The 14,201-nt window shown below is 37.9% G+C and overlaps 1 protein-coding gene and 1 pseudogene across 1 annotated transcript in view; both read right to left on the reverse strand.

The window, feature by feature from the left end:
• The window catches only part of MMP16 (matrix metallopeptidase 16), a 274,315-nt gene that overhangs the window by 195,335 nt on the left and 64,779 nt on the right, over positions 1-14,201 (reverse strand). The gene's annotated exons all lie outside the window — the stretch shown is intronic.
• LOC116643294 lies at positions 11,764-11,928 on the reverse strand (annotated as a pseudogene).

Genomic DNA, 14,201 nt, shown 5'->3' on the forward strand with positions numbered 1-14,201 from the left:
AGTCTTGGCTCATAACTGTTCTAACATTTCTCTTCACTTTCACGACTTTCATAGACATGAACAAAATTATGTGCCAGAGAGGTTTTGAACATATTTGTGCTATTACTCAATTATTATCCCTCCTAGTCTCAGCAGATACTACTCAGATGTCTCTCCAATACCCAGGGATTTATGCTCCTAACGCTGTCAATAAACCTCAGGCCAAACATATGTCCTCGGCTCAAATGAAGTATCTCTCTGCTCCTTCCTTCCACACCAATACACACTGGAATGCAGAGTTTAAGACCCAGACTGATTTAATTTCACTTTGTTTTCCTTCCCTGAGCTTTTAATACAAAATCTTTATTCTGTCTTTGCCATATGTTTTACATGACCTTTTTTCCCTTTCAACCCTGCAGCTTTCTGTTTTGCTAATTATGCGTAACAGGTGCGATTCTCAATATAGTACAAGTATTAGAATAGAAGTCCTTCCGGCTCAGTATATGTATATACCTATGTTCTCACATCACAGTTTTGACCACACAAGGTCCTCCCTGCTTGGGAAACAAGAACTACACAAGCTATGCCTCACTATTAAAAGTCTAAGGATAGTCTAAGTCGATGAGCTTAGGAGTCCCTAAAATATCAGACACTGAGTTTGGCAGAGTACGGGTGCACTCTTGAGAGGCACAGAAATCAACAGTCACACTATTTTGACAGCTGAGCTAGTCTCTCGAAGGCAGACCCTGTATAAGGCAAAGAGAAATACTTTACCACTGGAACTGCCTCAAAGGAAGAAAGAACAGCTGCAACACTGTATTTCCCTGGACAGATTACAAGAGGAATAGAGAAGATCACGTCAGCAGGAGATGGAGAAAGCTTAAAGATTCTCAGCCACATCCACCAAAATGATAAGGTTAAGGACCCAACAAGACTGGAAAAAATCATTCTTTTATCAGATAAGCAAGTGTAGAGTTCGGATTTGTTTAGTGTACTCCAAAGATGGCATCTTTTACAGGTTTTCTGTGATGTGGGGGAAGGGGCAATTTTTACAGGGAGAAACTCAATTTTGGTCAAAAACAGAATGACTGCATTGAAATTTTAATGAAACACTGTAGAGCTAACAGGAGAGACAAAATTCAATTCACTTTTTCTTTTTTTTTCCTTTTTGCCCAAAAGTTCAGCAATTTTTTTTTAATCCCCCCACCCCCCTCCCCTCTAAAACCTCAGTTTGTTTCTCAGAGTCCCCTTCATTTTTCCCTTCCTACTATCTTTTTTTTTTTTTTAACATATAATGTATTATTCCTTTCAGAGGTACAGATCTGTGATTCAACAGTCTTGCACAATTCACAGCGCTCACCATAGCACATACCCTCCCCAATGTCTATCACCCAGCCACCCCATCCCTCCCACCCCCCACCACTCCAGCAACCCTCAGTTTGTTTCCTGAGATTAAGAATTCCTCCTATCAGTGAGATCATATGATACTTGTTTTCTCTGTCAATCCACTTTTTCTAAGTAGAAAAGTCCACAGTGGCTCCATAGCTATGTAAAATTACATATTTTATAGTGTGTTAATTATCAAGCATAAGAATAAATCGGTGATTTGATAATATATTTTGAGTAATATTGAAAGTAATATTGGTTAAATCTTATTTAAAAAGATGGCCTATCTTGGGAATTGAAACCTCCTTGACAACATTAATCCGATATTTTCAAGTCAGTGTGATAATCAATGTCTGCCTAGATCAGGAAAAAAAAAATGTACAGATTTCACGGCATCAATTACTTTATGCTTCTACTCTCTATTTTCTCTGTTCTACAAGTTCTCTTCCTCTAACAGTACATACAATGCAAAGGATTTCAAAGTGAGATAAAAGATCTTTTGATAAGCCCTGTATATAAAGCAAACTATTCCCATTCTGACTAAAATAATGTTATCTTTGTTTTGCCAAAATTTTGAGTAATAGAGGGTAAGCTGGCCATTTTCAGTAAGAATATATTTATATTTAATGGTACATTTCATTTGCCTCATGGGCATTAAATTATCCTATTGGAAGGTATGACTGCAAAACATCACATTCCATAACACAAATAAGTTTTTCTGTGCAAACCATGCATTACAAAAAAACATTAGAGTGTTCCAATGACCTATTTAATTAAGTACCTATGTAAAGTGTTCCTTCTTTATTTCAGTGTAATGGCAATATTGGTTAAAAATAGAAAAGTGAGGAAATTATAAAGATACCTAGATTTTGATTTCAATGTCCTATTTATAGTAATTATTTTATATTCTAATTTAATATTTATTATTCAGGTGTCTTGTTGAGTTGCAGACCAAATATTTTTATAAACTACTTGTTATACCTAGAAAATGGAATCCATCAAATAACTTGGTTATATCCAATTCAGTAACATGCACCTATCTACATCTTGTACAGCACACCTGAGGACTAGAGTGTATGAATGCCTCTGTGTGACAGGTAGAATGATGAGCAGAGTAGCCGATCTGGTCACCTTAAAGACTGTGTAGCTATCTCACATCAACTATTAAGAAGGTTGAAAAGAAAATTTCAGTTTGGTGGCATATTATCTGTACATAAAGACAGTTCTTATAAAAACCTACTGAATGATAAACACCACCCAGCCCTGTTTTCACCTCAATTTATAGTAGAATGCTTATGGAAATGTTTGATGGAACCAGAACAGTATCTGCTCAAGAGCTTGGAATGTGCTCCAGAATTAAAGGGGGGAAAAAAAGAGTATGCAATGCAGTGGGGGTGGGGGGATTTAATTCTACTGTTGTTTAAGGAAAATAATATATCAGGACACATGTGATACCACTTAATTAGAGTAATCATCTAGCTCTGCCAGTGGTTATTTCAATCCAGCAAATTCAACTATCTTAACATAGTTCTAAAATAAGAAATATGCCAAACATTGTTTCCCAAAAGTACAAAAATAAATCTCACAAAATTGGGCACAAAATGAGTTTCATTCCTCAAATTAAGCCTCAGTCTGTATTTACCGTTTTTTATATAACTCTAAATAAAATGAGTATCCTTTTATTTAAACTATTACAGAATAAAACAGAAAATCAGGGAGAGCAGTTCTTTTTTAAGATGTATCTATTATCTATCTATCTATCTATCTATCTATCTATCTATCTATCTATCTAAAAGAGAGAGAGAGTGAAGGGGGGGAGGGAGGTGAGGAGCAGAGGGAAAGGGAGAAAAAGTCCTAAGCGACTCTGAGCTGAACGCAGAGCCCCATGTGGGGCTCAATTTCACACCCCTGAGATCATGATCTGAGCAGAAACCAAGAGTTGGACTCTCAAACCACTGTGCCACCCAGGCACCCCAGGAGAGCAGTTCTTCTGAAGGACATAGGAAATAATAAAATCCAATTAATAAAGAATAAAACTATTAAACAGTTCCAAGAACTACAAAGGCGTAACGGAGCAAAGTCAGAAATACTCACTATGATTATCTTAAGTCTTCACTGAGTGTTTAAAATACACTCAGAAGGCAGTATTTAATACAATAGGAAAATTTTAAATAATTTTTAAAAAGAGTCTCAACAAAATTATATTGGAGGGACACCTGGATGGTTCAGCCGGTTAAGCGTCGGACTCGATTTCAGCTCAGGTCATGATCTCAGGGTCCTGAGATACAGCCCCGTTGTCAGGCTCCATGCTCAGCCGGCAGTCCGCTTCTCTCTCTCTCTCTCTCTCCATCCCTCTCTCCCTCTGCCCCTCCCCCCTCTTTAAAATTAAATAAATCTTTAAAAAATTATATTGGAATATTTTTTAATTATGTTCAGTCAGCCAGCATGCAGCACATCATAAGTTTTTGTTGTAGCGTTCAACGATTCATTAGATGCATATAACACCTATTACACAGGAATATTTCCTACTATAAAGCACTTTTAATCTTGTCATTTTTAGGCTTTTGTAACACTTTAATCATGTAAACTGTTATCATTATATTAGTTTTCAGAAGCAGATGCCTGAGTACCCCGGGGGTATGAAGAAGTCCCAGCCACCGGGGAAACACACGATGCCTGAGTCCGGCTGGCGTGCCCGGTGTACCACGGGCTGCTCCTGGGCACTCTCTGCCACTGGACACAGGGCAAGGCGAACAGACGAGAGAACTCCACATCGTGCTTCCCAACAAGAACATCTTCCCTCCAATCCAGGAGAGGGTGCATAAAAGGAGAGGGAGACTGACAAGAAAACGTGGGAAAATCCTACGGCAACTCCAGATGCAGCAGGCCAGAGAAGAGGCAAGTCCTGGGTTGTGGATGGAGGATAGGCTCTGGGTATATTGTTGGCCCTTGCCCTGGACGGATCATTAATCACCTCATTACCATTCCCAGCTGCAGAAATAAAGTCACGGGACACATGACAGAGTATGTGTACCCGGCTGTCCGCAAGCATTTCCTCCTACTACCATTTTTTGCCACGATGCTTAGGAGTCTGAGGTTCTCAAATGTGGCTACACATTGACTTTACCAAGGCAGCTTTGAAAAACACTGAGCCTTGGGCCCCACACCAGAGCAGTGAATCAGAAGGGGAGAGGGAAAGACTCAGCAAGGCATGGATATTTAAAAAATCTCTCCAGATTATAATACTCACTACCCTGAGGTGCCACCCTCACCCATCCACACACACACAACTCCCAAAGACTGGGAGATATAAGCTGAGGCTGGGGCTTCATTAGCTGATAATCTCTGGAGATTCTACCCACCTATAGCGCAACCTTTGTAAAAGACAGACCATGTACAAAACCATCTATTCCATACGATGCAGAATTAATGAATTCAGGCAGGACAAATATTTAAAATAAGTATAAAGAATATCATCAAAAGATAAGAGAAAAATTTGAATATTTGAGCAGGCCTAAGAAGATAGAACAACAACAAAAAAAAACACAGCTGGAGATATCAAGTGCACAAAATATAATTGTAGAAATAATAAACTCAACATATTGATTGAAGAGTAGAGTGGTTCAGGGTGAAGAATGAATTAGGGACCTGGCAATATAGATTAAGGAGTGTTTCCACAAAGCATCAGGGAGAAATAAATGGAAAATGTAAAGAAAAATTTCAGAAATACAGAAGACAGAGGCAGGGTGAAAAAAAGGTAAGGTCTCAGTCAAAGGCATAGGTTCCCACAGGTGCCCCTCTGCCTCTTTACTGGAGAACCTCTATTCCCTTAATCCTCCTGAATTAAGCCCCATAGCTTCTGAGGCTTCCAGTATTTCCACTCTGGATTTCCAAGGACAGTAATTTCTCACATACCTGCTCATCACAATACACACAGAAGGACTTGCCTAGTGTAATGGTAGCACGAAGATTTCTGAATTGAGAACAGGAAAAAGGAACTGTCCCCCAGGCAGAAGTTGATGAAAATAATTTTGTTCCTGGAGCCATCTTGGACATAGTTAAAAATAAACTTTTAGTGTGTTTCCCTACCACAATACCGTGAATATTACTATGGCTAATTTCCAGGAGTTAAAAGAGTATTTTCATCAAATTAAATTTGAAATCCCACTTGTTATGATTTTGGGGGAAATCTCATATTTGATCTGTTAAAAAAGAAAAAAGCCTATCAGCAACACAACTCTTTAAATAAGCTGGCTGGGATGGATCAAAGTTTAGAGATCTTTGGCAAAGCACGGAACCAGCAACCCAGCCATCCTAGAGACAATAGGGGACACCAGAGGGCAAAAACAGATAAAACCTGCAAGATAGAGAAGAGTCCAAAGTTCACAGTGTCATTTGATATGCCTGGGATCGAGGAGGATCAACATAAAGAGGGTCAACCTGATGGGGACTGAGGCCGACTTAAGTAAAAAGCCAAATTTGGAAGTCAGAGAGGCAAGAATGAACATAAATAGGCCCTGATCAGAAAGGGGAACTTATGTGGAGTGCTCAGCAACTGCCTAGGACCTAAACAGTTCTTTGTCATTTGCCTTTAGGTCCCGCAGAGGTCTGATGAATGGCTGAAGTGAAGCAGAGTAAAGATGAAAAAAAAGTAATGAAGACCTGTCAGATATTACAATTACACTCACATCACATTCTCAGCCTAGAGAAGAGATCCATCTCCTAATCTTTAAGAGAACACCAACCCTTTCTGACTGCAGGGTATTCTCCCCACTTTAACATCCATATGTCAAAAGGGACCTTTAACTCGGACTGATTCAGGAATAGAAGCTATATTCTACTGACTGACACCTAAGAACGTCCTTCCCCCTAGCCAGACAAATATTTCTCTGGAGTATCATTCCCTTTTCCTCGGCCAACACCTCCTCCAGGCAGTGACTTTACGAAGGGAAGCAAGAACCCTAGTTGTTGCAGAATCCTACACCACAGAGTCAGGCTGCAAGGATAGAGACGTTGGCATAAAGACGGAATTGTGTCTCTGTCCAACAAAGTATGTTTCTAATATTCCAAAGCAAGACAGCTCAGCTAGGAAGCATATTTTAAGATTCTGTTTTTCAACAAGCACTAAAGTGCTTAACTAAATTAAATATAATGTTCCTAAAATATTTTACTTCTCTGGTTTTGACACTATTTGCACACATTAATAGTCTAGTTACACAGGCAAACATTCATCTTTGTAACCATCTTACCTACTTTTCTATCAGCTGCTTCTATTTCCCCATCATTCAAAATAGGCTCTCACCATAGAGAACAACAATCCCATTCCCAAATTATTTCATTTCTTAATATTTTGGTTAAACATATATTTTCAGTGCCCAAAAGGCTCCACTGCTGCCTTGCAAATTTCTATCGCATTTTCATGATCCAACTTCAGAAATCATCAATGCTTAATGGCTCCCTAACCAGAAACTCTGCAAAGCTCTATATAAAGCTTGACTGTATAGAACATTTTGCACAAGAGTATATTTTTTTCTTTAAATAGACTGGGCATAGGTATCATGTATTTCTTAGTTTTCAATTCCAAGCAACTGATACCATGCCAGCATATGGAAGACACTCTAAATAATTCTACTATTGAGCACTAATATTAAGAAAAAAAAAAAAAGATTAAAAAGTTCCAAACTTTTCATTTCCTTAAATAAAAAGCCATAAGAGTTTAAAGGTGACACTACTACTATTAATTTCATTTTACAACCACTTAATCAAATGTGAGTAATTTTATTTTTCCTTGGGAAAGCCCAAGGGAGCTCAACTATTAAATCAGATTGTTTTGTAAGTAATCATCAACAATAACCAACTTAATATAAAATATGCAAAAAGATAATTGGTAAATGATGAATATATTTTACCTCCTAAAATTCATATTAACATGTTTAAGAGCGCCATTAAGAGGTCCCTGAAATTTATCAAAGCAGCCCCAGTGTCTGTAATTCTTTGATGTAGTTTTATACTCCTCTAGTGTTTATGATACTCTGATAGTTGGTTTTCCTATGGTGCATTGTAGTAGCCCTTTTTCTACACATGCTGTTTCTAGCTCATGGTGCTCATTATCTTAATGGACAATTACAGCTCTCCAACTGATTTCTCAATCACCACAGTTAATAGGAAGATTTTCATTATTGCCTACACTTTCAGCTCTTGAATAGCAAGTATTTTACTTATTTCCCCTTTGAACTATTTTCCCAGCTTCATTAAAAACAAAACAATACTCTATCTGTCAAACATAAAGAATGAAGAAATAAAGTTCCAAAACCTAATATCAAGATCTAGATAAAAATAAAGTTGAATAGCATTTTTAATAAGAAAATTTCAGAAAAAAAAGTGGTTTTCTGCTTCTTAACAAGAGAAAAGAATAAAATGTGACAGAATTTAACAGAGTTGCAGGAATTTAAGTCACATTTCACATCATCTTCCAGAATTTTTAATTATATCCCCCAAACATTTTTAAATGCATAATAAAAATTAAATTAACTTAAAACTCTCCTCAGGATATTCAGCCTTAACACTTTGGTCCAGTCAAAGCAACATAACTGATTACACAATTGTAACATTAATTTCCCTGAGTGGTGTATGTACTTCTAGCTTGAGGAATCTAGCAATTTTTAATACTTATTTTCTCAAAATAAGAGCAAAGCATTTTAAAATTTCTTTTTCGAAAGAAGCCAATGTGAAGTAACAGTCATGTAAACCAGAGGTCAGTGTCAAACATAAATTCCAATGACAGATTCCCTTCAGTGAGCACCTACCGTGTACTGGTCACTTCACAAACATCATCTTTAGGCTGCTACACATACAAAATAGGCACAGAATGGTTAAGTGGCTTTTTGAAAATCACACAGCTAATAAATGAATGATCTGGGATTCAAAACCAAATCTGTCTTCACACTACCTCTTGCCTACATGTGCTCTTGCTTCCTTTCAACAGCAAGGACTGCAAAGGGATTACATAGGACCCTTTTTTAGGCTTTTAAGGAATCCTCCTTAAAACTGACCTTGAATTTCCAAACCAATCATGGCCCTTCGGCAAATTTGTAATTCCTGGGCTCTAATTTAGATGTTGGAAGACGCTGAATAGAAACATTTGAAAAATGGTATGCACCACTGATTTTTTTTAAGATTTTATTTCTTTATTTATTGAGAGAGAGAGTGAGAGAGAGCATGTGCATGCAAGAGGGGTCGGGCAAAGGGAGAGAGAGAGAGAGAATCCCAAGCAGCCTCTGTGCTGAGTGTGGAGCCAATGTGGGGCTCCAACCCAGGACCCCAAGATCATGACCCGAGCCAAAACCACGAGTTGGAGGCTTAACCAACTGAGCCACCCAGGGGCCCCATGGACCATTGATTTTTGTTGGTGGTTTAATGCATACATTTCTATGTAAAATAATAAATGAATAAAAATACAGCCCTTCTTTTCTACATTTCATGTAAATACCTGTAAATCTACTTAGTAGCCACATTTCCAGTTCTAGGTATTCACAGCTTACAATTTTAACTTTTATCATTGTTTTCCACTCATCGTATTTTCCCCAAAGTATATGATCAGTTCTTTTCTGACAATTTTCCCTATTACCTTAAATAAATAATGAATTACCAATGTCACTGTTTTGAGTTATAACATTTTTTTTAAAGATTTATTTATTTGAGAGAGAGAAAGAGCATGAGTAGGAGGGAGAGAGAGAGGGAGAAGCAGGCTCCCCAACTGAGCAGGGAGCCGGACATGGGGCTCAATCCCAGGACTCTGGGATCATGACCTGAGCTGAAGGCAGACGCTTAACCAACCGAGCCACCCAGGCACCCCCTCTTATGATATTTTTATGGTTTCTGTCAAATGAACATTGAGTACGCTTGTGCACCAAAAACAATTTTGTATGGATATTTACTTAGGAATGAAATTTCAGGATATATATAATCTAGATGGCTGCAGTCACTCATTCTTGCTGTATAAGAATAGCTTTTAATTCTTGTTCTTTTTTTAATATCCAATGGGCACATCTAAAAAAATCATAATTGGGTTGCATTCTCTCCATATATTTGTATCACTCTAAAAAGTTGACTGTTTATAAATTGAGTGTAAAGGGAGAGTCTGTAAAAATTTGGTACATAAAATGATAATGCAAATTAGGTATCCTGACATCTGGTTCAAGCCAAACAGATTTGAAAAAAAAAAAAAGAAAAAAACTCGCTAACCAAGTAGTAGATTTGAAAAATAAATGAGCACATGTCTGAGAACTGTGAAGAGTAGAAATGAAATTCTGATAAGGCAATTCCTTAGGAAGACAGTTGCTTCCTTAATTAAAATTCAATTTTCTTTCTTTCCATCTACTCCTTCAACTTTATAATATATTTATCAGTTATTTGTAGAAATCTTGGTTAAACAGCACACCCAGCAGCCATTTGGCGCTTAGTACTATTATTGCCATTAATAATATTCATTTAAATGATACTGTATATTTTTCCAGGCCTTTTATATACATTTAGTTTTATATACATTTATATACATTTAGTTGTCACAATATCCTTCATAAAATAGGATTTTCCTGGAGGTAGAACATAATCCCCCACTTTTTAAGTGTGGGCTATCTGCAGTAACTTCTTCCCAAAGAGTATAATACAGAAGGGGGAAAAGAGCAATTTTACAGTACAGAACCCTGAAAAACACTACCTCAGCCAAATGATCAAGATTGACATCAACACAGTGATAAGTCATGTTGACAGGATGTACTCTTAATACAATGTAATGAACATGGTACTTTTCCATTGTGGTCTTCCTCTTACACTGGTAACCTCAGTCTAATTGTGAGAAAAACATTAAACAAATACCAATTAAGGGGCATTCTACAAAAACATCTGCTACTCCTCAAAAGTGTCAAGGTCATCAAAAACAAGGAAAATCTGAGAAACTGTCATTGTAGCAGAGAGGTGCTAAGGAGATATGGCAACTAAATGTAATGTGGTATTCTGGATGAGAACTTGGAACAAAAACTGGATGACATATAAACTAAGTAAATCTGAATAATATGTGGACTTTAGTTAATAACAGTGTATCAATCTTGGACCATTAATTGTGTATCGCAAATGTACCATACTCCTGTAAGATGTTAACAATAGGGGACACTTATTCTGGAGAATAAGGGATTTATCTGTATTATCATCACAACCTTTCTAAAAATCTAAATTTATTTTAAAATAAAAATTTTGGGGGCACCTGGGTGGCTCAGGCCATTAAGCGTCTGCCTTCGGCTCAGGTCATGATCTCCAGGTCCTGGGATCGAGCCCCACATCCGGGCTCCTAGCTCAGTGGGGAGTCTGCTTCTCCCTCTCCCTCTGCCTCTCCCTCTGCTTGTGCTCTCTCTGTCTCTCTCTCTCTCAGATGAATAAATAAAATCTTAAAAAAATAAATACTAAATAAAATAAAATAAAAATTTTATTTGAAAAAAAGAGGGAAGAATTCAAACACACACACACAACATGCACACACACACACACACACACACACACACACACACACGTCCTAAGTTATAGTTAGAAAACAGAGCTTTTCTGAGATCAGGTTATCCGTCTAGATCATTAATAGAAGCTGAATTTAAACCAAGAGCAGATTTTCAAACCTAAAAGTAAAGCTTTCCTCTACTATAACTGCACTTCTCCTTGAACAGCATTCATTGTAAATAAAGGTTTGATACATCCATTTGAGTTAAAAATAATAGATCCTTACTTGCCGATAGATAAGCAGGAAGAGAAGGGTTAACTGTAATTTTTAATATATGTGCATCGAACACAGAATACTCCTATACTCATACACACCAAGGATGGACAGCTGAGCAACAGTCTAATTTTGCCACAGTAAAGCATACAGCTTGGGCAGTTTTGTTTTGTTTTAATGGTGGAATCCAATCATTTAGATCCCAATTTCTGCAGTGATGGCTTTAGGGAACTTTTCTGCAGATACTAAGTTTCATTTTCTCCTACTCTATCTTTTCATTTATCCAGAGGTCATGCTTATCTCTCCTCTTGGTTGAACCTCAAGGTTGTCCCAGCTTATCTTTGTAATGTCTCTGCACCTGGTGTCCCTGATCTTATTAAAACAGCTCATCTCCTGTTTTCAGCTTGTGATTTTTCTAGCACTATTTTTAACCCATTTATTCTTTCTTCACCAATTCTTTGTTGTATAGTTGAATATTTTTTAAGCCAAGCCATGTTATAATCAGTAATGTTCTAAATGCTTAAAAATAAGGGAAAAATGCTTCTACCATATTATTCATCAAAGACAGGACCTCTCTCTCTCTCTCTCTAAAATAAATAAATCTTTAAAAAAAAAAAGACAGGACCTAACAAAATTACTGTTTTATTTGTAAAAAACAATTTTATTAATTTACAATTAGCCTGTATCTAACGAGAATCAATCTTCCCAGCTAGATGAATGGGCTAATGTTCTTTCTTTCCAATTAGCAATAATCGTGCCTCGGATAAACCTCATTGGCTATGATACTGCCACTGCGCAAAGCTGTTCTTTCTTTCCAAAATGAAAAACTGAATGGTCAAAAGGATTTTTCATAACAACCTCTGATGTTGAATGACCTAAATATGTGAGCATGTAACCTAATGCTTTGTTTTCTCTTTAAGCCTCCTCTGAGGTAGGATTTTGACCTCTTTCCCACCCTAGGAAGGGGAGTCCAAAGACACTCAGAATACAGTAAACTTATTCCTGAATCTAACCCCAACTTTTATATACCCACACTCAAAATTCTAAATATTGGCCACTAAACCAGCATAGCCACACAGCAATAAGACCAGCCAAAAGATACTGTTGTTAATACTCCTGAAGACCCTCGGTGCCCAGCAGCAATCTGTACCTTCATGAGTCCTCTCTGACAACTCAGTGGCCAACATTAGTCACTGCCCCTACTGCCCATGTCTACCCAGTATAGCAACTGCGTCATGGACAAGAGCTCAACATCTGGAGAAACGGTTTCAGGAGCCTTTGGGGCAGATATCTGGAAGCAGAGCACAGGGGCAGAGTCCTAAGCACCAGCGTACAAAGGTCTTGATGGAAAAGGGAGAGTTCTGGGCACTGCTAGTGATTGGGAAGGTGGGACACAGAGGGACACTTCTAGGCATATCAAGCCAGGCAGTGACCCAGTGGGACTGGTTTCTTTGATTTCTGAGTTTTGCATTCCCAACCCTACCTTTTATCTCTTCACTTATGTCAAGGAAAAAACCAGAGCTGGACAGTAGTTAAAGCAGTAAAGACTGATTTTATTCAGGACTATTGCAATAGGGGAAAAGAGTCCTCAACATGCAACTGAGCTCAATTCCAAATACTGCATGCAAATGGGAATTTAGAGCCATGGCGAGGGGGGGGGGGCATCAGTAGATGAAAAATTACTAAGAGGAACCATGGGGGGTAAGGGGAGTTCTAGATGAAAAGGATTCTTGCCAAAGACAGGCCAGTGTGATCAGATAACATCTGAAGGATGGTGGAGGATAAGCAACCTGATCACCAGATATTGAGGGTGATCACATCAAGGGTGGGGAGATGCTGGTTAAATTGGCCTAGTAGTCAAGGAAATACACAGATGGGCCTAACAAAAGATTCAAGATCCTGGCTAAAGTTTGGTCAAACAAAGAATCTTTGTCAGTCCTCATTCTTGTTCAAAGGAAAGAAGAGACATTCTTTTCTTTGAAGAAGAGAAGAATATAAGTTTGTTTCTCATTTGGTTGCCTTCTGTTCATTAAGGACCAATTGAATCATCTGTTGGGACCTGGTAGTAAAGGGTATTTGTTGGATGGTATTAGAAGCCAGGCATTTAATGAAGGGAGTTTATATGAGAGTAAAAGAAAAACAAAGATTAACAGTTAAAAATCCACTTTCTAAGTCCAGAGGTAAACCAGTCAAGAAGATTTCTAGATGCTGGACTTGAAGTAACATTAGAAGGTGGAGTGAGGACAGTACTGACAACCCAAGAGATAACCTGGTTTGCAGTCTGAATGTCTCTTGTGATGGCACGGGGTGTACTGGGGAACTTTCTGAGTACCCCATACAGCAACAGGCACAGAGGCTGCCCATACATGATCTGTTATGGGGACTTCCTTGAAAGTCTCTAACAAGTCATCCAACTTCAGCTTGCAGGGCTTTGGGAAGAGACAGTTTTAGTTCTCAATGATTCCAAGTCAGAAGGGAGAAAAAGATGGCATTAATTTGGAGAGATGCAAGCTGATATGGGAGGAAACTAGAATTCAGGATCCAGTCTAGTTTACAGGGAGATAACAAAACCTTCAGACAATGAACAGGACTAGAATTTAATACTCATAAAGGCATGCTATAATTTTCCATTGAAACATAATTTTTCTCTCTGCAGTCACTCCCATTTCTATCAAAGTAAAATTAATTTGTTTGCAAAATAAGTCTCTTCTCTTTAAACTTGGCCTGATTATTTACATAAATGCACCAAGAATAGTGATTGACCACATAGGTCTTCTGAGTTTGCTCTGCTGGAACTCTTCATAATCAATCTCAGGTTGGACTTTTAAAAGCCTCTCAAGGCTAGGAATCCAAGGAAAGGAGTCGCCATCAGATCTTGCCTGAAATACGTATAAATTTGAGTGAATTCCTTTCTTCTTGAGGTCCTCAAAATATCCTGAGGTTCCTGGACCTGCCAGGAAGTGACCTTCCTTACTAATCTATAAAGCTAGAAACTCTACAAGCAAGATACCAGGCAATTTTTCAAAGGGGGCCTTTATTTCAGTCAAAGTCTTGGTATTATAACTAACATTTCCAA

The sequence above is a fragment of the Phoca vitulina genome, unplaced genomic scaffold (genome assembly GCF_004348235.1).
Source record: "Phoca vitulina isolate PV1807 unplaced genomic scaffold, GSC_HSeal_1.0 scaffold25, whole genome shotgun sequence".
Classification (NCBI taxonomy): domain Eukaryota; kingdom Metazoa; phylum Chordata; class Mammalia; order Carnivora; family Phocidae; genus Phoca; species Phoca vitulina.